This window comes from Monodon monoceros, unplaced genomic scaffold (assembly GCF_005190385.1).
Source record: "Monodon monoceros isolate NGI ecotype Baffin Bay Population unplaced genomic scaffold, NGI_Narwhal_1 Super_Scaffold_12, whole genome shotgun sequence".
NCBI classification, from domain to species: domain Eukaryota; kingdom Metazoa; phylum Chordata; class Mammalia; order Artiodactyla; family Monodontidae; genus Monodon; species Monodon monoceros.
Window position 1 is genome coordinate 80,668,995 of NW_021703768.1, and position 26,388 is coordinate 80,695,382.

Here is a 26,388-nt window from a genome sequence, read left to right on the forward strand (position 1 = left end):
TGTGGATCATGGTACATTGTCTAATAATGTGGAATCTTTGACCTTAATAATGTAGTACGAGAGGTAAACATTTAAAATTAGTCATATTTAATATAAAATTCTTCAACATAGGAAAACAGTAGCCAAAATTAAGCCATCTATTTGTCTGAAGTAAATCTTCATATTAATACATATATCACACCTACATATAATCTTTTAGAATATGGGAAAGAGGCTTTCTTTTTGCTGCTGCTGCAGCCATGAGTATACTCATGCTTCAGAAGAGGTTTGCCTCCAATGTCTTGTGCTCTGCTAAAAATGTTGGTTGGGTCTCAGTAAGACCAATGAAATCTCCAATGCCAGCTCCCATCAGCAGATCTGGATGCTGATTATAAGGGTATGCTGAGCATGTGCAAGCATCTCCACTCCCAGTCTTGCTGCAGAAAAACACCTTGGCCACCGGGAGAGCAGGCATATGGTCATGGATGAAGAAATGGTCCTGCCAGTGCTAGGATGCCTGAGAAGATGCCCAGGATGAGGAGAAGGAGAATTCTGCTGCTCAGAAGATACCGTGAATCTAAGATTTATCACTACCTGTGTCACAGTCTGTACTTAAAGGTGAAGGGAAATGCATTCAAAAACAAGTGAATTCTCTTGAACACGTCCAGAAGCTGAAGGCAGTAAAGGTCCAAAAGAAGCTCCTGGCTGACCAGGCTGAGGCCCTCAGGTCTCAGACCAAGGAAGCACACAAGTTCTGAGAAGAATAGCTCCAGACAAAGCAGGAAGAAATCGTCAAAACTTTATTCAATGAAGCGATGTCATTTGCAGCAGCATGGATGGACTTAGAGATTATCGTACTAAGTGAAGTAAGCCAGACAGAAAAATATCATACGATATCACTTATATGTGAAATTTAAAAAACTGATACAAATGAATTTATTTATAAAACAGACTCAGACATAGAAAACAGACTTATGGTTGCCAAAGAGGAAAGTGAGGGGGCAGGGATAAATTAGGAGTTTGGGATTAATAGATACACACTACTATATATAAACTAGATAATCAACAAGGACATACTGTATAGCACGGGGAACTATACTCAATAGCTTGTAATAACCTATAATGGAAAAGAATCTGGAAAAGAATATTTATACACATATATGTGTATATATATTTATAAGTAATGTATAATTGAATCACTTTGCTGTACCCCTGAAAGTAACACAACATTGTAAATCAACTATACTTCAATAAAAAAAAATCTATTCAAGGCAGAAAGGACCAAGAAATAAAGCTCCCCATCTTTCAGCAATTACATAGATCAGTCATTCAACTAAAAATAAAATCCTTGTCTACCCTTCCCATCAAAAAAAAAAAAAATTGAAAGAAAGAAAATGCAGAAAGAAGGCCATAATGCTTTAACCTTTAGAGGATGTTTATAACGGTCCATTAGTTGCCTTACAGGTACTAATTCTTTCTCTCTGTGACAGATGCTTAGGCCATCACTGTGGACTGAATCCAGTCAGAGAGCTCCAAAAAGAGCAAGGTCCAGGGCTTCTAGCCAGAAACTCGTAGATATTATTAGTACACATGCTGTCTCTGCTATCCACACCCTTTTGGCTAAGGTTTCATGTATATGCAAATCGCACACCTCTAATATGTTGACACTGATGGAGCGCAGTGGTCCTCATTAGGAGCTCGGCAGCCCCCATGTGTAGGTGCTGATAAGGTGCTGTTGCCAGAAGTGGGATTTTGAGTTCTAATTTACACGCACATGAGCAAATAGTAACTTTATGAGTTTTCTGTGTAAAAAGAGCACAGGTAAAAGGGAACCAATTTTGAGCCATCTTGGTGATGTCAAGCCATTTTGAGACTCACTCAAGAAGGCTGTGTGCCAGCAAGGGCATTCTCGTAGCAAAAGGCAGAAGTTGTGAAGGGAATTAGAAGAGATCATTTGGAAGCTATCTTCCACATGAGGAAAATATGCATTTTTCAGAACCTGGCATGCATTTCATAAGAAAACGTCCTATTTCCTAAATACCACTGAAAATATTAAGAAATATGGTAGGGAATTAACTCATAATAGCCAAATCCAGGTCTAAACCCAAATTAGAGGGATTAATAAAGGACATTTTCAGGAAGAAAGAAGATTTTAGATAATATTTGGTATGATCAAGAGGATACATAATCTTAGTGTTCTGGTAAAGTCTTTACCAATAAAAATTTTTTAAAGGAGAAAAACCGCCAAGTCTTTACAAGAAAATTGTGATCAAAGTATAAAACAAAACTATAGTGTGATATTGCAAGATTATTTCAATACAAATAGTCTCTAAAAGGTCATTACTTTGACATTTTCGTTTGAAGTAAACTGTTTTGACTCAGGCTTCCATTCCTCTCTGTGTTGAATTATACTAAACAGTTATGTGGAGAAAAATAATTATGTAACCATAACTAAAATCACTGTTAAGTTTTTAAACTATCTAAGTAAAACTACTGAAAAAGTACAGAAGGTTTAATGAATGTTATGAAAATAATAAAAATAATATGGTCTTTTTCAATGACAGAGGTATTATAGTTGACAATTTTATGATGGATATAGGAGGAAAACTGGAGGGAAATATAGGGGAGTTTATTTCTTAAAATGAATTTGTAGAAAGTCAAGATATACAATTTTGATAACAGAAGAAATAGATTCAAGTGTTACATTGAATCATTATCCTTGAAAGATAAAACAGAGTAGAATCCTAGTATGTCTGAGTGACATAATACTAAGTAGCTGTCTGGTATGAGACATGTTACTCTTCTGCTTCTCCTTCCATTCTATTTTTTACCTGCTTACTCCCCATTCTGATGATAAGGAGTTAGCTTATTTCTTGATTGTCCTTTTAGTCATTCATCTGCATCACTGAATCTGAGAGATCCCATGACTTAGGTATTTATAAATAGGGATACTGAACTAATCTTAAATTACATATTCTATAGAAAAATTACCCCTTCTAATTCTAATATTTAGTGTTTGTTTTCATCAGGAAAGTAATATTTCAAAGGTACTGAGGATGACTTTTTGTGTCCTGATTAGCTGAAAGAGTGAGAGAAAGGTATTGAAGATTTTATATCCTTTCGTTCTGCTACTGATGGAAAGCTAGAGGAGTAGTGTTTCCTTATTTTTGGTGAAATAGTTGAAATTTTAATATGTTGAGTCTTCAACCTTCAAATATTTATAGAGTGGAATTATTTTTTTAAAAGATATCATTTTATTTTTATCATTTAAACATCTTTATTGGAGTATAATTGCTTTACAATGGTGTGTTAGTTTCTGCTGTATAACAAAGTGAATCAGTTATACATATACATATATCACCATATCTTCTCCCTCTTGCATCTCCCTCCCACCCTCCCTATCCCACCCATCTAGGTGGTCACAAAGCACCGAGCTGATCTCCCTGTCCTATGCGGTTGCTTCCCACTAGCTACCTATTTTACGTTTGGTAGTATATATATGTCCATGCCACTCTCTCACGTTGCCCCAGCTTACCCTTCCCCCTCCCCGTATGGAATCTAAAAAAAAAAAAAAAGTCATGAAGAACCTAGGGGCAAGATGGGAATAAAGACATAGACCTACTAAAGATATCCTTTTAAATGTATGATTCCTTCTCAATTTAGGTGACAAACGCCAGAGCCCTTGATTGCCTGGTCACTTGCCAAGGGATTCTAGAGTATTACCAGGTCCCAGTCTTTGGAGTAAAAGATAGCAGTATGTTCCCTGGGTCAAGGAATTTTAGGTGGGGATTTTAGGTTTTAGTTGGGGGAGATATTAGAATAATGGAAGTAGATGAATCCTTTAAGCTCCTATTTATCAGCTCATTATTTTGAAAAACGAATTGTGCAGCGGCTGCAAATATTTCCCACATGATTAGGCATTAGCATAAGGGTTTTGTTTACTTTGGGTAATACTAATCACATTTTCTTCGTGGCCAGTGAAGTTGATTTACATACAGACTATGTAAACCTTGCCACACTCTTCACAGTAAAACGAAGAAATGAAGTTAAAATGTCTTTATTTTTCAATTAAATAATTTATGATTGATAACTTGAATCAATAATGGAATCAAAGTATAAAGAGTCCCAGACCTGTCAAATAGCATTGAAAGCAAGGAAATTTATGGGTACCATTCTAAATCACTATCAGGGTGGATTGCCAGTCTCTATTATAGAAGTAAATTAACAGGGATGTTTTGGCTGAAACAGTGAAGAGGGATGTTGAATTCTGTTGCACAGAAAGTATCCCATTTAGTTGCAGTTGGATGTGTTTGGCAACTTCTCCTATGTGTGTTGGTTTAATACACTATACCACACATACCCATCTGATCTCTACCATGAGGAAAGAGAAAATTATCTACAATCTAAATAGGTTCATTCTTTGTTGTCAAGCAGAGATCTTTCTGGACTCCGATGACTCGAAATTCCTTTGCCCTCCTTTTTACCCTGAATCTCACATCCCCTCTTACAATTCAAGCTGTGTAAATGTGTATAAGTGTGTGTGTGTGCACATGCTTTTTTGTGTGTCTGTGAGGGACACTTGGGCTGATCTTTTGTAAGAAATGGAAATTTTATTTTGAAAGTCCTAAGATTTTTCCAGTATAATATTGTCTCACAGTGTATATGCAAAATGTTTAAGTGAATTTTGCTTTTAACTGAGTAAATTTCAGACACTTTGCAATTTCCTCTTAAAATCTATCCTGTTTCAAAAAGAAACATTTCTGTAAAGCTTTTTTTTTTCGTATTATATTATTTGGTTTATTAGACTTTTATCCTCCTTTCCTTCAGAATCAGAATGTCAAGGTTGGTTACAGAATATTAGAATTTTAGATTTTACAAATGAGTAAAATCAAAGGCTTTGATTTTCTTTTGTTTTTTCAAACTTTGCCAGTTGAAGTTTTGCCTTGATGGTTTTAGGACAAATTGTGAGGGGCAACTTAAGACCCAAGGAGATACCATGGCTCTTGAATTGTTTACAGCTTTAGAAATGTAGGGCCTCAAATGGTTAACTGAATCATCTTTATACTTTATACTCCAAACTAGTAGAGTGGGTCATGTAGGTCACATTCAAAATTAAGAGTGAACTTTCCTAAGAAAAACAATTTGATAATGTAATTGTATTTGTGATCTCACAAATACACTTTTTAAAAATATTTTAATTTTATTGGGGGTATAGTTGATTTACAATGTTGTTAGTTTTAAGTATACAGCAAAATGATTCAGTTATACAAATACATATATTCATTCTTTTTTAGATTCTTTTCTCATATAGATTATCACAGAATACTGAGTGGAGTTCTCTGTGCTATATGGTAGGTCCTTGTTGGTTATCTGTCTTATATACAGTAGTGTGTGTGTGTTCATCCCAAGCTCCTGATTTATCCCTCTCTCCACATTTCCCCTTTGGTAACCATAAGTTTGTTTTTGATATCTGTAAGTCTGTTTCTGTTTGGTAAATAAGTTAATTTGTATCTCTTTTTTTGTAGAATTAGATTCCACATATGCTTGATATCATATGATCTCTGTCTTTCTCTGACTTACTTCACTTAGTATGATAATCTCTAGGTCCATCTATGTTGCTGTAAATGGCATTATTTCATTCATTTTTTTATGGCTGAGTAATATGCCATTGTATACATGTACCGCATCTTCTTTATCCATTCCTCTGTCAATGAACACTTAGGTTGCTTCCATGTCTTGACTATTGTAAGTAGTGCTGCAATGAATATTGGGGTGCATGTATCCTTTGGAATTATGGTTTTCTCCTGATGTATGCCCAGGAGTGGGATTGCTGGATCATATGGTAGTTCTATTTTTAGTTTTTTAAGGCATCTCCATACTGTTCTCCATAGTGGTTGTACCAATTTAGATTCCCACCAACAGTGTAGGAGGGTTCCCTTTTCTCCACACCCTCTCCAGCATTTATTGTTAGCAGATATTTTGATGATGGCCATTTCTGACCTGTGGGAGGTGATACCTCATTGTAGTTTTGATTTGCATTTCTCTGATAACTAGTGATGTTGAGCATCTTTTCATGTACTTTTTGGCCACCTGTATGTCTTCTTTGGAGAAATGTCTATTTAGATCTTCTGCCAATTTTTTGATTGGGTTACTTGTTTCTTTTATTAACATAGAGCTGCATGAACTGTTTGTGTATTTTGGAGATTAATCCCTTGTCGGTTGTTTCTTTTGCAACTATATTCTCCCATTCCATGGGTTGTGTTTTCATTTGTTTATGGTTTCCTTTGCTGTGCAAAAGCTTTTAAGTTTAATTAGATCCCATTTGTTTATTTTTGTTTTTATTTTCATGACCCTAAGAGGTGGATCTAAAAAGATATTGCTGTAATTTTTGTCAGAGTGCTTTGCCTATGTTTTCCTCTAAGGATTTTATAGTATCTGGCCTTATATTTAGGTCTTTGATTCATTTTGAGTTTATTTTTGTGTATGGTGTTAGAGAATGTTCTAATTTCATTCTTTTATGTGTAGCTGTCCAGTTTTCCAAGCACCACTTAATGAAGAGACTGCCTTTTCTTCATTGTATATTCCTGCCTCCTTTGTCATAGATTAATTGACTATAGGTGCATGGGTTTATTTCTGGGCTTTCCATTATGTTCCATTGAGCTATATTTCTGTTTTTGTGTCAGTACATACAGTTTTTTGCTTGTTTGCTGTTTTTTTTTTGTTTTTGTTTTTTGGCCACACTGCACAGCATGTGGATCTTAGTTCCCAGACCAGGGATCAAACCCATGCCTCCTGTAGTGGAAGCAGAGAGTCTTAACTACTGGACTGCCAGGGAAGTCCCAGTACCATACTGTTTTGATGACTGTAGCTTTGTAGTATAGTCTGAAGTCAGGAAGCCTGATTCCTCCAGCTTTGTTTTTCTTTCTCAGGATTGCTTTGGCTGTTTGGGTCTTTTGTGTTTCCATATAAATTAATTTTTTTTCCTCATTCTGTGAAAAACACCACTGATAACTTGATAGGGATTGTATTGAATCTGTAGATTGACTTGAGTAGTATAATCATTTGATGTTGATTTTTCCAATCTGAGAACATGGTATATCCTTCCATCTGTTTATGTCATCTCTGATTTCTTTCATCAGTGTCTTAAAGTTTTCAGAGTAGAGGTCTTTTGTCTCCTTAGGTAAGTTTATTCCTAGATATTTTTATTCTTTTTGATATGATGGTAAATAGGATTGTTTCCTTAATTTCTCTTTCTGATCTTTTGTTGTTAGTATATAGGAATGCAAGAGATTTCTCTGTATTAATTTTGTGTTCTGCAACTTTACCAAATTCATTGATGAGCTCTAGTAGTTTTCTGGTAGCATTTAGGATTTTCTATGTATAGTATCATGTCATCTGCAAACAGTGTCAATTTTACTTCTTCTTTTCCAATTTGGATTCCTTCTATTTCTTTTTCTTCTCTGATTGCCAAGGCTAGTACTTCCAAAACTTTGTTGAATAAAAGTGATGAAAATGGACATCCTTGCCTTCTTCCTGATCTTAGAGGAAATGCTTTTAGCTTTTCACCATTGAAAATCATGTTAGCTGTGGGTTTGTCATATATGGCCTCTTTATGCTGAGGTAAGTTCCTTCTATTCCCACTTTCTGGAGAGCTTTTATCATAAATTGGTGTTGAATTTTGTCAAAAGCTTTTTCTGCATCTTTTGAGATAATCATATGGTTTTTATTCTTCAGTTTGTTAATGTTGTGTATCACACTGATTTGCAGATATCAAAGAATCATTGTACCCCTGGGGTAAATCCCACTTGATCATGGTGTAGGATCCTTTTAATGTATTTTTGGATTTGATTTGCTAGTATCTTGTTGAGTATTTTTGTGTCTATGTTCAGTAAAGCTTTTAAACTTAAAAATAAGTTTCTCATAATGTATGTCTAACACAAAATGACAAAAAGTTAAATATCAAAAGCTATAGAAAAATACATTTTTTGATGGGTTAGTTTTATACATTTTTGGTTTTACATATTCAAAGTGAGTTCTTGAGTTTAATGAGAAAAACTGAGAGGACAACTCTTTCATATTTACCCACATATTTACCTTTACTGACACTCTTCATTCCTTTTGTGTGGATCCAGAGTTTTAATCATGTGTTATTTTCCTTCTACCTGAAGAACTTCCTTTAACATTTCCTATGGTGCAGGTCTGCTGATACCACCTAGTCTGAATATGTTATTATTAACCTTACTTTTTTCAATGACTTGGAAAAATGTTTAATAAAAATTCATATACAGTGTATATTTCCATTTTCTTATTAAATCTATAAAGGTACAGAAAAAAATTTTATGTCAAAATATAACTAGTTTTCTTTAGATGAGGGGATTATAACTTACCTTTTGACTACTTTTGTTTATCAAAATTGTTTATCAAAATTGTTTCATTTTGTCTTATTCTTTTTATTATTGTGGTAAAATATATATATAATGTAATATTTATCATTTTTACTTTTTGTAAGTGTACAATTCATTGGCATTAAATACATTCACAGTGTTGTGTAACCCCCAGGACTATTTATATCCAAACCATTTTCATCATCTCCAACTAAAACTCTGTACTTAACAGACAGTAGCTCACCCTTCCTGCTTGCTGTCCCACTTTCTATATTTATGAATTTGCCTATTCTAGGAACTTCATATAAATGAAATCATATGATATTTGTCCTTCTGTGTTGGGCTTATTTCACTAAGAGTAATGTTCTCAAGTTCTATCCATATTATATCATATATCAAAATTTCATTCTTTTTTATGACTACGAAAATATTTTTATATTTTAATTTTTGAAACTTATGTTCAAAGACACTGCACTAATAAATGAAGGCTAAAATAACTAAAGATATTTTATTAGTAAAGGCTTTGCCTCTGAACACTATCAGTCATCATTCAATTTAAGGTGAATGCTTATGTATTTTTATGATTTAGTAAGCAGTGTTCTATTTATGTGACTTTGTACAAAACAGACTCTGTCCTTGTATTCTCCTCCACGTTGAATGTATGCAATCTGAGGTAGCCATATGCTGGGAAATAGCTTTTTAAAATGCTGCGGTATTCTTACTAAATTTAGTAAATATGGGATTGTTTTTGCTTTCAACAAAATGTTATTGTATTGCTGCTATATACTAGACACTGACAGGTAAAACGTATTATAAGGTCAAGCCATATGCTCCACATGGTCACTGTAGAGGAGAGGGGTAAATAAGCAATGTTAATACGAAGGGAAACCAGGGCTACAGAAAGTACTGTGGAAATAGACAGTAGGGTCTACTTCTTTCTGACTAAGGAAGAGAAACTATTTCCCAGAGAGGTAACCCACAAACTACATCAAGAAGGATAAATAGTATTTCTGAAGTTGAAGGAAACAGCAGAGCCATTCTAAGCAAAGAATCACACATGCAAAGCTATAATGAAGAAATAATGGTCAGAAATTTAGCATATCAGGAGACAGAAATGTGTAGAAGAAAGGAATAATAGAGATGAGGCACCAATTATCAAATTAAAAGGTTGAAGGTAAATGACAATTTATTTTTCCTCAAAAATTAAACAATGTCAAGTGATTTAAGTTTAAATAGTGATGCTTTATTTTAACCATGCTCGACTCTAGTAAAAGATCTTTTGCCTTTTTTTTTTTTTAAATCCCTTTGAAGGCAGTGTGCTCCAATTGAAAGATCTTAAGCTTTGGAGTTTTTGCCTTTAATTATATAACTAATTAGCTTGATGTCTTGGGCAAGTAACTGAAAACTTAGTAAGATGACAGTAAGAGAACTCCTGGCTCGGGGTCTCTTCCCTCCACTGTCACTGAACTGCCCCGGAGCTCGAGGGGAGGGTGGCCTCACTGAGGCTGCTGGCTCTGGAGGGGCCCCCGCAGCAGAAGCTGTGACAGTCCTGGGGACCACGGGCCGGATCACTCATCCTGGGGTAAGCCAGCTGCCATATCATGAGGACACCCAAACAACCCTAAGAGAGATCCATGTGGCAAGGAACTGAGGCCTCCTACGTACAGCCACATGTCTGTGTGGATGACAGGCTGTTAGTGCTCCAGCCAGGCATCAGGGCTGTGCCTCTGAGGTGGGAGAGCCAAGTCCAGGAAACTAGTCCACAAGAGACCTCTCAGCTGCACATAATATCAAATGACAAAAATCTCCCAGAGATGTTCATCTCAATGCCAAGACCCAGCTCCACTCAACGACCAGCAAGCTACAGTGCTAAACACCCTATGCCAAACAACGAGCAAGACAGGAACACAACCCCATCCATTAGCAGATAGGCTGCCTAAAATCATAAAAAGGCCACAGACACCCCCAAAACACACCACCGGATGTGGACCTGCCCACCAGAAACACAAGATCCAGCCTCATCCAACAGAGCACAGGCACTAATCCCCTCCACCAGGAAGCCTACACACCCCACTGAAGCAACATAGCCACTGGAGACAGACACCAAAAACAACGGGAACTACAAACCTGCAGCCTGTGAAAAGGAGACCGCAAACACAGTAAGTTAAGCAAAATGAGAAGATAAACAAACACACAACAGATGAAGGAACAAGACAAAAATCCACCAGACCTAAAAAATGAAGAGGAAATAGGCAGTCTACCTGAAAAAGAATTCAGAATAATGATAGTAAAGATGATCCAAAATCTTGGAAATAGAATGGAGAAAATGCAAGAAACATTTAACAAGGACCTAGAGGAACTAAAGAGGAAACAAACAGTGATGAACAGCACAATAAATGAAATTAAAAATTCTCTGGAAGGGATAAATAGCAGAATAACTAAGGTAGAAGAATGGATACATGACCTGGAAGATAAAATATTAGAAATAACTACTGCAGAGCAGAATAAAGAAAAAAGAATAAAAAGAATTGAGGACAGTCTCAGAGACCTCTGGCACAACACTAAATGCAAGAACATTTGAATTACAGGGGTCCCAGAAGAAGAAGAGAAAAAGAAAGGGACTGAGAAAATATGTGGAGAGATTACAGTTGAAAACTTCCCTAATATGGGAAAGGAAATAGTTAATCAAGTCCAGGAAGCACAGAGTCCCATACAGGATAAATCCAAGGAGAGATATGCCAGGACACATATTAATCAAACTATCAAAAATTAAATACAAAGAAAACGTTAAAAGCAGCAAGGGAAAAACAACAAATAACACATGAGGGAATCCCCATAAGATTAACAGCTGATCTTTCAGTAGAAACTCTACAAGCCAGAAGGGAGTGGCAGGACATATTTAAAATGATGGAGGAGAAAAACCTACAACCAAGATTACTCTACCCAGCAAGGTTCTCATGCAGATTTGAGGGACAAATTAAAACCGTAACAGGCAAGCAAAATCTAAGAGAGTTCCCCACCACCAAACCAGCTTTACAACAAATGCTAAAGGAACTTCTCTAGGCAGGAAACACAAGAGAAGGAAAACACCTACAATAAAAACCCCCAAACAATTAAGAAAATGGTAATAGGAACATACATATCGATAATTACCTTCAATGTAAATGGATTAAATGCTCCAACCAAAATACATAGACTGGCTGAATGGATAAAAAACAAGACCCATATACATGCTGTCTACAAGAGATCCACTTCATACCTAGGGACACATGAAGACTGAAAGTGAGGGGATGGAAAAAGATATTCCATGCAAATGGAAATCAAACGAAACCTGGAGAAGCAATTCTCATATCAGACAAAATAGACTTTCAAACAGAGACTATTACAAGAGGCAAAGAAGGACACTACATAATGATCAACGGATCAATCCAAGAAGAAGATATAACAATTGTAAATATTTATGCAGCCAACATAGGAGCACCTCAATACATAAGGCAAATACTAACAGCCATAACTTTAACACACCACTTTCACCAATGGACAGATCATCCAAAATGAAAATAAATAAGAAAACACAAGCTTTAAATGATACATTAAACAAGATCAACTTAACTGATATTTATAGGGTATTCCATCCAGAAACAACAGAATACACATTCTTCTCGAGTGCTTATGGAACACTCTCCAGGATAGATCATAACTTGGGTCACAAATCAAGCCTTGGTAAACTTAAGAAAATTGAAATCTTATCAAGTATCTTTTCTGACCACAATGCTATGAGACTGGATATCAAATACAGGAAAAACTGTAAAAAATACAAACTCATGAAGACTAAGCAATACACTACTTAATAACCAAGAGACCACTGAAGAACTCAAAGAGGAAATCAAAAAATACCTAGAAAAAAAAGACAATGAAAACACGAAGACCCAAAACCTATGGGATGCAGCAAAAACAGTTCTAAGAGGGAAGTTTATAGCAATACAATCCTACCTTAAGAAGCAAGAAACATATCAAATAAACAACCTAATCATACACCTAAAGCAATTAGAGAAAGAAGAACAAAAAAACTCCAAAGTTAGCAAAGGAAAGAAATCATAAAAATCAGATCAGAAATAAATGAAAAAGAAATGAAGAAAATTATAGCGAAGATCAATAAAACTAAAAGCTAGATCTTTGAGAAAATAAACAAAATTGATAAATCATTAGCCAGACTCATCAAGAAAAAAAAGGAGAAGGCTTAAATCAATAGAATTAGAAATGAAAAAGGAGAAGTAACAACTGACACTGCAGAAATACAAAAGATCATGAGAGATTACTGTAAGCACCTATATGCCAATAAAATGGACAACCTGAAAAAAAATGGACAAATTCTTAGAGAAGCACAACCTTCTGAGACTAAACCAGGAAGAAATAGAAAATATGAACAGACCAATCACAAGCACTGAAATTGAAACTGTGATTAAAATTGTCCAACAAACAAAAGCCCAGGACCAGATGGCTTCACAGGTGAATTCTATCAAACATTTAGAGAAGAGCTAACACCTATCCTTCTCAAACTCTTCCAAAATATAGCAGAGGGGGTAAAACTCCCAAACTCATTCTACGAGGCCACCATCACCCTGATACCAAAAGCAGACAAAGATGTCACAAAGAAAGAAAACTACAGGCCAATATCAATGATGAACATAGATGCAAAAATCTTCAACAAAATACTAGCAAACAGAATCAACAGCACATTTAAAGGATCATACACTATGATCAAGTGGGGTTTATCGCAGGCTTGCAAAGATTCTTCAATATATGCAAATCAATCAGTGTGATACACCATCTTAACAAATTGAAGGAGAAAAACCATATGATTATCTCAATAGATGCAGAGAAAGCTTTTGACAAAATTCAACACTCATTTATGATAAAACCCCTCCAGAAAGTAGGCAGAGGGAACTATCCTCAACAGAATAAAGGCCATATATGATAAACCCACAGCCAACATAATCCTCAATGGTGAAAAACTGAAACCATTTCCACTAAGATCAGGAAGAAGAAAAGGTTGCTCACTTTCACTGCTATTATTCAACATAGTTTTGGAAGTTTTAGCCACAGCAATCAGAGAAGAAAAAGAAATAAAAGGAATCCAAATCAAAAAAGAAGTAAAGCTGTCACTGTTTGCAGATGACATGATACTATACATAGAAAATCCTAAAGATGCTACCAGAAAACTACTAGAGCTAATCAATGCATTTGGTAAAGTAGCAGGATACAAAATTAATGTACAGTAATGACTTGCATTCCTTTACACTAATGATGAAAATTCTGATAGTGAAATTAAGAAAACACTACCATTTATCATTGCAACAAAAAGAATAAATATCTAGGAATAAATCTACCTAAGGAGACAAAAGACCTGTATGCAGAAAATTATAAGGCACTGATGAAAGAAATTAAAGATGACACCAACAGATGGAGAGATATACCATGTTCTTGGATTGGAAGAATTAACATTGTGAAAATGACTATACTACCCAAAACAATCTACAGATTCAATGCAATCTGTATCAGGAGAAAAGACAGCGTCTTCAATAAATGGTGCTAGGAAAACTGGACAGCTACATGTAAAAGAATGAAATTAGAACACTCCCTAACACCATACAGAAAAATAAGCTCAAAATGGATTAAAGACCTAAATGTAAGGCCAGAAAATATCAAACTCTTAGAGGAAAACATAGGCAGAACACTCTATGACATAAATCACAGCAAGATACTTTTAGACCCACCTCCTAGATTAAGGGAAATAAAAACAAAAATAAACAAAGCTTTTGCACAGCAAAGGAAACCATAAATAAGACAAAAGGCAACCTCAGAATGGGAGAAAATATTTGCAAATGAAGCAACTGACAAAAGATTAATCTCTAAAATTTACAAGCAGCTCATGCTGCTCAATATCAAAAAAACAAACCACCCGATCCAAAAATGGGCAGAAGACCGAAAAAGACATATGTGTGTGTGTGTGTGTGTGTGTGTGTGTGTGTGTGTGTGTATATTTAAATTCCATATATATGTGTTAGCATATGGTATTTGTTTTTCTCTTTCTGATGTACTTCACTGTGTATGACCGACTCTAGGTCCACCCACCTCACTTCAAATAACTCAATTTCCTTTCTTTTTATGGCTGAGTAAAATTCCATTGTATATATGTACCACATCTTCTTTATCCATTCATCTCTTGTTGGACGCTTAGGTTGCTTCCATGTCCTGGCTAATGTAAATAGAGGTGCAAAGAACATTTTGGTACCTGACTCTTTCTGAATTATAGTTTTCTCAGGGTATATGACCAGTAGTGGGATTGCTGTGTTGTATGGTAATTCTATATTTACTTTTTTAAGGAACCTTCACACTGTTCTCCATAGTGGCTATATCAATTTACTTTCCCACCAACAGTGCAAGAAGTTTCCCTTTTATCTACACCCTCTCCAACATTGATTGTTTGTAGATTTTTGATGGTGGCCATTCTGACTGGTGTGAGTTGATATCTCATTGTAGTTTTGATTTGCATTTCTCTAATGATTAATTATGTTGAGCATTCTTTCATCTGTTTGTTGGCATTCTGTATATCTTTATTATACTACAATAAAGATGTTAAAAAAAAAGATGACAGTAAGTGTCTCTGAAGATTAGTCACAGTCACAAAGATTTACTTGTTTTTTTCTAAGAATTTTATAGTTCAAGCTTTTATGTTTAGGTCTATGAACCACTTTTAGTTAATGTGTATATATGGTGTGAAATAGGGGTCCACCTTTATTCTTGTACATGTGAATATTTCTTTGTTCCAACACTGTTTGTTAAAGACTATTCTTTCCTTTATTTAATTGATTTGGCAACCTTGACAATCAATTTACCATAAGTATAAGGGCTCTGGATTCTCAATTCTATCCCATTGGTCTGTATATTTATTTATATGTGAATACAATATACTTTTTTGAAAAATTTTAATTTAATTTTATTTTTTATTGGAGTATAGTTGCTTTACAATGGTGTATTGGTTTCTGCTTTATAACAAAGTGAGTCAGTTATACATATACATATGTCCCCATACCTCTTCCCTCTTGCGTCTCCCTCCCTCCCACCCTCCCTATCCCACCCATCTAGGTGGTCACAAAGCACCGAGCTGATCTCCATGTGCTATGCGGCTGCTTCCCACTAGCTATCTATTTTACGTTTGGTAGTGTATATATGTTCATGCCACTCTCTCACTTTGTCCCAGCTTACCCTTCCTCCTTCCCATATCCTCAAGTCCTTTCTCTAGTAGGTCTTCATCTTTATTCCCGTCTTGTCCCTAGGTTCTTCATGACCACTTTGTTTTTTCTTTTAGATTCCATATATATGTGTTAGCTGACAGTATTTGTTTTTCTCTTTTTGACTTATACTGTCTTGATGACTGTAACTTTGTAGTAAGTTTTGACATCAGATAGGTTGTTTCACTTTTTTTCCTTGATTATCTCCATTGATTTTCCTGGTTTTTTAAAATTTCATTTATTTCTGTTCTAATCTCAATTATTTCCTTCTTCTTACTTTGGGTTTGGTTTTCCTTTTTTGTTTAGTTTTCTAACATGGAAGATCAGGGATTTGAGATCTTCTTTTTTAATATAGGCATTTACAGCTGGACGTGTTAACATAGATTTAGCTGCATCCAGTAGGTTTTGGTGTGTCGTATTTTCATTTTAATTTCAAAATATTTTTCTAATTTCTTTTCTGATTATTTTTGATCCATTGTGTTTTCTGGGAATACATTGTTTAATTTCCATATATTCATGGAATTTCTCAAATTTCTTCTATTATTGATTTTGTTATAATTATGTTGTGGTTTGGAGAACATACTGTTTATGATTTGAACCTTTTATATTTAAGTTTGTTTTATGACCTATTCTGCAGGACAGTCCATGTGCACTCGAGGAGAAGAATGTGTATTTTTTGGGTTTTTTTTTGTTTTTTTAAGGTGGAGTGTTCTCTAGATGTGTATTAAGTCTAATTGGTTCTTAATGTTGTTCAAGTGTTCTATTTCCATGCTGATCTTCTATGTAGTTCTTTTTATTATTGTAGATAGAATTTTGAAGCCTCTATTATTAATTTTTTATTTCTCCCTTCAAATCTGTCAGATTTTGCTTATGTATTTGGTTCTATTATCAAAAGTGTGCTGCTATATTTTATAAAAATATAATAGCAGGGCTTCCCTGGTGGCGCAGTGGTTGAGAGTCCGCCTGCCGATGCAGGGGACACGGGTTCGTGCCCTGGTCCGGGAAGATCCCACATGCCTTGGAGTGACTAGGCCCGTGAGCCATGGCCACTGAGCCTGCGTGTCCAGAGCTTGTGCTCCACAGTGGGACAGGACACAACAGTGAGAGGACCGTGTACTTCAAAAAAAAAAAAAAAAATATATATATATATATATATATACACATATATATAAGCAAATTTTAAAAAAATATTTACGTTTGGGATGCATCGGGTCTTAGTTGCTGCATGCAGGATCTTTTGTTGTGGCGCACGGCCTTCTCTCTAGTTGTAGTGCAGGCTCCAGAGCACCTGGACTCATCAGTTGTGGTGCAGGTTGCCCTGCGGCATATGGGATCTTAGCTCCCTGATCAGGGATCAAACCGGCATCTCCCACATTGCAAGACGGATTCTCAACCACTGAACCACTAGGGAAGTCCCCAAAACACATTTTTATAATTGTTATGCTCCTGATGGGACTTCTATCATTATAAAATGTTCTTTTTATTGCAAAAAACCTCTTAGTCTTCAGGTCTATTTTGCATAATATTAGTATTCAGTTCTCTTTTGGTTACTGTTTGCAAAGAGTATCTTTTTTTATCATTTTACTTTCAACCTATTTTGTGTCTTTGAATAGGTGCTAATATTACCGAGAATCCTTTTTATGTGTGGAGTCACATTTCTCTTGATGCTTTCAAGATTCTCTTCTTTTGTCTTTGTCTTTTAATAGTTTAATTATCATGTGCCTAGGTTTGGATCTCTCTAAGGTTATCCTAATTGGAGTGCATTGAACTTCTTAAGTGTGTAGATTAATTTGAATCATATTTGGGAAGTTTTGGTCATTATTTCTTAAATAATTCTTTCTGTCCCTTTCTTCCTCCCCTCGCATTTTGGAATTCCCATTATGTCTATGTTGGTATGCTTGACGGTTTACCACTAGTCTTAGGCTCTGGTAATTTGTCTTCATTCTTTTTCTCTTTAGACTGGATAATCTCAGTTGACCCAGTTTTAAATTAATTCTTTTTTTGTGCAACTCAAGCTTTTTTACTAAACTTTGTATTATATTAATTGTACTTTTGCCATCAGAATTTCTATTTTGTTCTTTAACATACTTCCTACTCTTAATTGATACTAATTCATGATATTTTTCTCATACTTTCCTTTAATTCTTTATACATATTTTTCTTTACTTTTGAATATATTTGGAATATACTTACTTTTGAATCTATTTACGATAGCTAATTTAAAGTTTTTGCCTGTCTAGTCCACATCTGGGCTTATTCAGGGACAGTTTCTATTGACTGCAGTTTTTCCTGTGTATGAGCCACATTTTCCTGTTTGTGTGTGTCTTGTAATTTTGTTGTTTTGAAAACTGGACATTTAAAATAACAGAACTCCAGAGTTTTCTGATTGCTGCTACTTGTTATTATTGCTCTTTGTTTAGTGAATTGCCTGGACTAAGTTCCTAAAGTTTGTGTTCTTTGTCATGTGTGGACACCACAGTCTGCTAAGTTAACTTTGTGTTTCCTAACGATTGGACAGAGATCTCCTTAAATAGATTGAATCAATAAGTCGCTTCTCCTTTGCTGAAAGTCTTTGTGGGTGTGCTGGTGCATGCTTCAGTGCCACTGAGAGCTGCTTGTGGCAAGCCTTCTCAGCTGAGACAGTGGATGAGTAGGTCACCCGGTAAAAGTGGATGTGGGAGTAGGGTACCAGATTGGTCTGGAACTTCTCGAGGTCCACTTTGAGGGCACCATCAAAATGCAGGGAGGCAGTGATGAAGGACACAGTCTGGCTAATGAGCCAGCTGAATTTTGTGTAGGTAGGATGCTGTGTCTAGGTTGCAGTGGCAGATATCAAAGATGGCCTCCTTGTCTACCATGTAGCGATAATCAAATGCTCCTGGATGGTGTGGTTGGTCAATATGGAGTTATACGATGATCTACAACTGCTGCAGACAGTTGGGGGGCTGAAGAGACGGCAAACTCCAGCTTGCCTTTCTTGCCATAGTGAACAGAAAGCTGCTCCATAAGCAGTGAGTTGAAGCCTGAGCCAGTACAATCTGTCAAATCTATGGAAGATCCAGAGACTCTGAAGCCCAGTGCGCTAGTAAGCCGTGCCTTAGCTTGCAATTTCTGCTTTCACAGACCCTCAATGTCAGTCAGTGGTCAGAGATTACAGCCTTTTCTGGTCTTTCTTATGTATGTTCACTGCCCTGCACATTTATGTGGTCTTCTATTTTTTTTGGGGGGGGGGCAACCTCTTGTTTGCCCCAGTTAGTTTTGCTGCCTCATTAGCTGTGGTATGAAATGGTGTTTATTGATTGTTTTCCACAAATGCCTTGTGACTGGACTTTTCCTCACTGAGTAAGCCCTGAGTCTGGTCAAATGATGACAAGCCCTATGAGTGGAGCTTTTCCAAAATGTTTCCAGCCAGGTCAAAAAAGATAATTCTCTGTGGATGGGATTTTTAGGGCAAGAACTTTTAGCCCATTTTGTCCCCTCCATTTGCTTCTAGAATGCCATTTTTCACATCTACTGTGATTCCAAGGCTGCTGCTGCTTTTTGAGGATCTATGGGGCTGGGGAGAGAGGGAAGGGAACAGTGCAATTTACAACTCTACAGAGCATGTTCTTACTGAGATTTAGGCACTTTTCTAGAGTAAGCACTCCTGGGATTGTTGGTTAATTTCCATATTTCTGAAAAAGTCAATTATGACTTTTTTTTTGCCAGTTTTATCACTGTTTTTATAGACAGCTGATTTTTGGAGGTCCTTAATTACTCCATTATCCTGGAAGTGCTCCTTTTAACGTAGTTTTTAAACATCTACTGTGTTCCAAGTTCTGCACTATGCATTGGGGATACAGTGGTAAACAAAACAATGTCCCTGTCCTTACATTCAAATTGAATCAAATTACTTTGTGCTCTGAAAACTGATATTTAACTCATTTATTCCTCTTGTTCCTGCAGGAAATAAGACACATTCTGAAGAAAATAAATACATCAGTTTGGTTGCATCTTACTTTTTCTAGATTTATTCCCTTCCAATGGTACATGGCTTTATTCCCCCCATGGTCAAGGAAGCTGTGCAGTATTCATTTAATGTCTATTTAATGTCAGGAGTATATCTGCTTTGTTTATGATACGTCTCTGATGTCTAGCACAGTGCCTGGCACATAGAAGGAAATAAGTTCACTGAATGATGCAAAAACTGTATATTTTCGATAGAAAAAGAAGAGCTGTGGAGCTGATAATAATTCCTGGTAGAGAAGTCCAAAGATGTTGAGACAACAATGTGCTTAATTATGGTTTATCTTCACATAATAAGTCTTGAAGTGCATGCTATCCTGTCAACAAGGGTCATCCTTTTTCCTTTGAGATCCCTTGGATATGAATAGTTTAAAATGTTATGTAAACAGCATTGTAACAGTGAAACATTTTTTTAAAATAACTTTACCTGAAATTTTTTCTCCTCAACAAATCTAGCTATTTTAATTTTTTCTGAAGTTTCTTCTAATCCTTATCTATATGCTTACAATATTTTAAATAGTTTTAATTATATAACATGCATTTGTAAGGTATATGTACGTTCTATAGATCACATTTAAAGTATTCTTATTTTTACTTACACCACTGGCTATTGTCTTTCAGCTTTGATTTTTACGAAGTGCCTTAATCTGTGCTTATGGGAGATCTACATTTGTAACCATGGAAAGTATTAAAAAATTGAAAAATTGAAAAGTGTTGAAAAAAAATTAAAAAATTGAAAAGTATTAAAAAATTGAAAAGTGTTGAAAAAAATAAATGATAAGTCAGGTTGAATTTTTATTTTATTAAAAAATTGAAAAGTGTTGAAAAAAATAAATGATAAGTCAGGTTGAATTTTTATTTTATTAGTATTCTGGAGACCATAATACAAAAGGTTTGTAATTGTATATTTTACCTGTGAATAGATTACAGTTATCTACATGAGTGTTGATAAAATTCAAAATTATAATGATGAACCAAAATCATGGGGTTGAACAAACACAAAACAACCAACTTATAGAAATATGATTTCGTGTGTGTAAAACTGAAAAGTATATGAAAACATGAAAAACAACATCGTATTTAGATGTGTGCTTACATGTGGTGTGAGAAGAAAAGGAATAATGAATAAACAAATCAAGACAGTGGTTAGCTCTGCTGGAAAGAGAAGTGAGAAAGAGAAGGGTAGCTTCAGGATAGGGACACGTGGGCTTCTAAGATATTTTGATGTTCTGTTTCTTAAACCAAGTTGAGGATACATGGTGTTAATTTTTATTGCCATCTTACATCTGCTTTATAACTATTATTTGTTAGAAATATTTCATAATAAAAATCTAGTAAATAAAAAAAAAGATCTAATGGATCATCTACTGACTGCAAAGAAAATTGCTACAGTTATGTTGTAGGACAATTTAGCAATATTTAGTAAAACTGAAGATATGTATAGTCTATAAAACAGCAATGAGACTTAAATGTGTAGAGTTTAGAGCAGTGGTTTTTTATTCAGGGATGATTTTGTCTCCCAGGGAACAGTTGGCAATGTCTGGAGACATTTTTGTTAATCATAAAATAGGGACCACCATTGGCTTCTAATGGGTGGAGGCCAGGGATGCTACTAAATATCCTGCGGTGCACAGGGTAGTTCCTCACTTCTGACTGCAACGACAAAGAATTATCCTGTCCAAAATGTCAATAGCACCAAGATTGAGAAACCCTGCCCTGGAGAATTTCACATCCATGTATACAAAAAGGCAGATGTAGGAATGTTCATCACAATATTGTTTGTAGTAATGCATATATTAAAATAATAGAAATATCTACCAATTTGAGCATGCATCAATAGATTTTGCTGTATTCAATCAATTGAACTGGACAATAATGAAAATAATCAAACTAGAGCAATTCGGACAATAGTTGTTTTGTTGAATAAAAATATAGAGAGGAATATATATATTTTCTATAAAGTATAAAAACTTTCAACAGAAATGTAATTATCAAATATGCATAGAAGTAATAAACACTGAGTTATATTAATGGTTAATTCTTGGGTGGGGGGTGGGAGAGGCATAGTAAAAGAGAAGGGAAGTGGATTAGGGAATATTATGTACTTAATTTAAATTCTCCCTGGAACATTATAAATCTAAAAAGTTGATGCGAATATTGCAAAATATTATTAAGTTGGGAAAACTCACTTTCTAGTGGAAATTTTTGTATTCTCTTCAAAAAGTATCATAATAATCTAAGCTATGTGCATTATTGAAAAGTTTCTCATGAAGGAAACTTCCACATTTTTAAGAATACCGATTTTTATTAACACCATTTTCTTTCAACTTATATCAAGATATCTGAAGTCTGCTTCTTAGAAACAATATTCAATTTCTTCAGGCAAAAACCTAATAATAGTCTTAAGAAATTGAGATTTATGGCTGTTTACTGATCTAAATGATTTTGATTCTTCTGTTATGTGGAAAAGGATCATCTCCAATTAATACATCCATTTCTATTATTTCTTCACTATCCAAATTCACTTCCAGACTGTTTCAAGCCATTCCCTTACTCTATTAGGCTTTGGTTGAAGAAATAATTTTTCAGGAAAAGAATGTACAGAAACCAAGTCATGCCAATTCATATCTTCTCGTTTTCACATTCCTGAATGAGAAGTCTCAAGATTGTTAATCTTTTCATTCTCCCAATTACTTTAATGCAATCCCAGACAAAATCCCAAATGATTATTTTTCGAATGTTTTAAGTTGCATCTGTTTGTGTGATGACATAATACAAATATCTTTAGATTTTGGTGTGGAATAAGTCAATGGATTATATAATCTATGCTAAAAATTATTGGCAAGACCTTTTCTTCAAAACCATTCTGTGTGCTTTCCAAATATATTCTGGTCTGATATTCATACTAATATCAGGTGTGTTTTGAAAACAGCTACATTCTCTGTGATCCTTTTCCAGAAGATCCTGGGGAGGAAGCCATGTTCTCACTGGAGTCCCTGCCCCAGGGGGGCTCTGAGCAGAGGGCCTTGCCCAGACTCCTGGTGCAGGGAGGCAGAGCCCTGAAGTATTTTTCTCTCTATTTTTTTTTTTTATTGAAGTATACTTATTTACAATGTTGTGCTAATTTCTGCTGTACTGCAAAGTGACTCAGTTATACACATATATACATTCTTTTTTATAATCTTTTCCATTATGGTTTATCCCAGGAGATTGGATATATTTCCCTCTGTGCTACAGTAGGACCTTGCTGTTTATCCATTCTAAATGTAATAGTTTGCATCCACTAACCCCAAACGCCCAGTCCATCTTTCTCCCTCCCCTCCACCCCCTGCCTTGGCTCCCACAAGTCTGTTTTCTGTGTCTGTGAGTTTGTTTCTGTTAGGTTCATTTGTGCCATATTTTAGATTCCATATATAAGTGATATCATATGGTATTTGTCTTTCTCTTTCTGACTTACTTCACTTAGTTTTGATAATCTCTAGTTGCATCCATATTGCTGCAAATGGCATTATTTTGTTCTTTTTTATTGCTGAGTAATATTCCGTTGTGTATATGTACCACATTTTCTTTATCCATTCATCTGTTGATGGACATTTAGGTTGCTTCCATGTCTTGGCTATTGTGAATAGTGCTGCTATGCACTTAGGGGTGCATGTATCTTTTTGAATTATGGTTTTCTCCAGGTATATGTCCAGGAGTGGGATTGCTGGGTCATATGGTAGCTCTGTTTTTAGTTTTTTAAGGAACCTCCATACTGTTCTCCATAGTGTTTGTACCAACTTACATTCCCACCAACAGTGTAGGAGGGCTTCCTTTACTCCACACCCTCTCCAGCATTTGTTATTTGTAGAGATTTAATGATGGCCATTCTGACTGGTGTGAGGTGGTGCCTCATTGTAGTTTTGATTTACCTTTCTCTAATAATTTAATTAGTGATGTTGAGCCTCTCTTATGTCTAGTGACCATCTGTATGTCTTCTTTGGAGAAATGTCTATTAAGGTCTTCTGCCCATTCTTCAAATGGGTTGTTTGGTTTTTTTTGCTGTTGAGTTGTATGAGCTGTTTGTATATTTTGGAGATTAAGCCCTTGTCAGTCACATCATTTGCAAATATTTTCTCCCAGTCTATAGGTTGTCCTGAAATATTGACGGAGGAAGGAAGAAGCTGCCTAACAATACTCTGCCTTTCTTCAGGCTTTAGTGGACTTTTCCCCAGTCAGGTCCACTCCCTCAGCCACCACAGCTTTGCCCTTGAGACTAGAACATTCCAAATTCCAACTTTTGACCTGTTTTCAGTAGCTTTTTTCTATCCTTGTCACCTTTTATTATTTTAGCATCTGTAAGTATAGATATGGTCAGTACAAAATTTATTGATAATCTTGTACCTCTTTTTCTATTGTGTGTATGGTGGTAATGTACTACCTCATTTAACAGGCAATTAATATTTTAGGTTAATGTTGAGCCTGAGGTCAAAGAAATTTTTAGGTCAGAAACAAATGAATTAATTTGAAGTCAAGTATTTCTCATTAGTTTTGATGTGATTTGACATGTTGAATGATAACTATATGCAGTACCACCAGATTTTAAATATGAAGGTAGCCTATCTTTAAAATATTCTTAAAGAATTTAAATTAAATTTGGATTTCTGATTAAACATGGTGGAATTGAACAATAAAGGGATAAATGGGTAAAAATTCATAAGGTTAAGAGTAACTTATAGAGTCTGCCCCTTTTTGTTGTTTATAAATGTGGAGAAAGGGTGCCTGTTAGCAATTTTAGCATAGCTAAATCACGTCCACTAAGAGTCTGTTAGAGCAGGGGTGAAGAGTCTGGATTCCAGAGCCCACTGAGTGAGATTTTAATCCTGGGTTTCCATTTACTAGCGTTGTGAACTTGGGCAATTTACTTAACCTTTTCTTAGTATCAGTTTCTTCATCTGTAAAATGCCTATCCCATAGGATTGGTTCAGGTACAGTATAATTCAGTTTTTGTAAAGTACTTATAACAATGTCTGGTTCAAAGTAAGTGCTATTCATTAAAAAATATAGAATATTAATCTGGGGAGGAGCAATATCAATAACATTTGGACACTGGAAAGAAGATAAAAATGACGACCAAATCAACAAAATTAAAACAGCTGATGATAGTTTGTATATCAGAATATACAACAGGCTCAAAAACTGGGGGCAACAAATACCAATGAAAGCAAGTGTAAAGGATGTCTTACAGATAGAGGAATTGGCAGAAGGCCTATATGAGAATACTCCACCCACAACCATCCATAGTCAAATAAGTCCTCCTCCCCAACCCAGAAGAAGATTACTCGCTGGGGAGGCTGAACGAGGGGGAGTTCTGGACAGAAAGCACAATGGAGGTCAGGGGTGCCATATGGAATACAGGAATTAACTCCACATACAAAGGAGGGAGAAGAACATTTGCCTTCTTCTACTGTTCCCAATACTATGGCAGCCAGTTTCATAGTTTCTGGGCAGTAGAGTACAGGTTTTATCTCTGAGGAAATGGACTGTTAAAGAGAAAGGGTGACTGAGAACTGTTGATGCCCTAACAGAACAGGGAACTCCTTCCCCAAGCACCCTACACTGAAACCCATTCCTCAAGTCATACCTAAGCCACAGAGGGCTCACATTCAACCTCATCCTTAACTGTTAATGGATAGCCAAGTGTCACCAAATAATCAGGGAAAGCTTCAACAGTAAAAGATACACACAAACATACACACACACACAGACACACACACACACACACACACACACACACACACACACACAGAAATAGAAAAACATCCTGGAAGAACAGACAGTGTAAATGCAGAAGAAAACAGAAAAAAATTAACCTTATAATTAATGTCACCTGATAGTGATCTTGAAAAGTAAAAGATTAGATAGCGTATGAAGTCAGAATAAAGTTTGCAATATAAAGTTCTAGAAATCTCCCAGAAAATAGAATAAAAAAAAAGAAAGGAAATAGTAAAAAACAAAAAAACCCCAGAGAATTTGTTCAAAAATTCCAATATCCATATAACAAGAATTTCAAAGAAAGAATAAAGAGGGGGTAAAATTAACAAAGATATAAAAATATTAACCAGAATTCAGGGCATGTTGTTTCATATTGCAGGAGCCAAGTAAGTGTCCAGCATTACGGACAAAGAAAGACTTTGACCAAGACTCATTAATAGGAAAACTCAAAACATTGGTGATGATGAAGATTCTTAGATGTTCCATATGGTTAAAAAAGAAAAAAAAGATCTCTTAGGAAAGAAAAGAGAAATTAGTATTTGTATCAACAGCAATACGGGAAGCTCAAAGATAGTGAGGCAATGCCTTCATGGTTCTGAGAAAAAGTGATTTCCAATTTAGAATGCTTTAGTAGCTTATCAGTCAAGTGCAAGGGTAGAGTAAATGTGTCTTCAGACATATATTTTAAAAACATATATATATATGTTTTTATATATGTTACTATATATATAGTATATATCCTTTCTTCAGAAAAATACTGGATGAGGTGTTCTGCCAAAATAATAAGGTAAATCAAGAAATTAAATGCAAAAGATCAAAAAAGCGCAAACTTAAAGTTATAGATAACTTTAAGTGTTTTTAACTTTAATTTTATTTATAGACAAATTCTGGGGTTGGGGGATGTAATGTACAGTATGGTGACTATAATTAACAATACTCTATTGTAAGTTTGAAAGTTGCTAAGAAAGCTC

At 35.3% G+C, this 26,388-nt stretch overlaps 1 pseudogene; it reads left to right on the forward strand.

Moving 5' to 3' along the window:
• The first annotated feature begins 230 nt into the window (after positions 1-230).
• The window catches only part of LOC114892103, a 63,555-nt pseudogene continuing 37,397 nt past the window's right edge, over positions 231-26,388 (forward strand).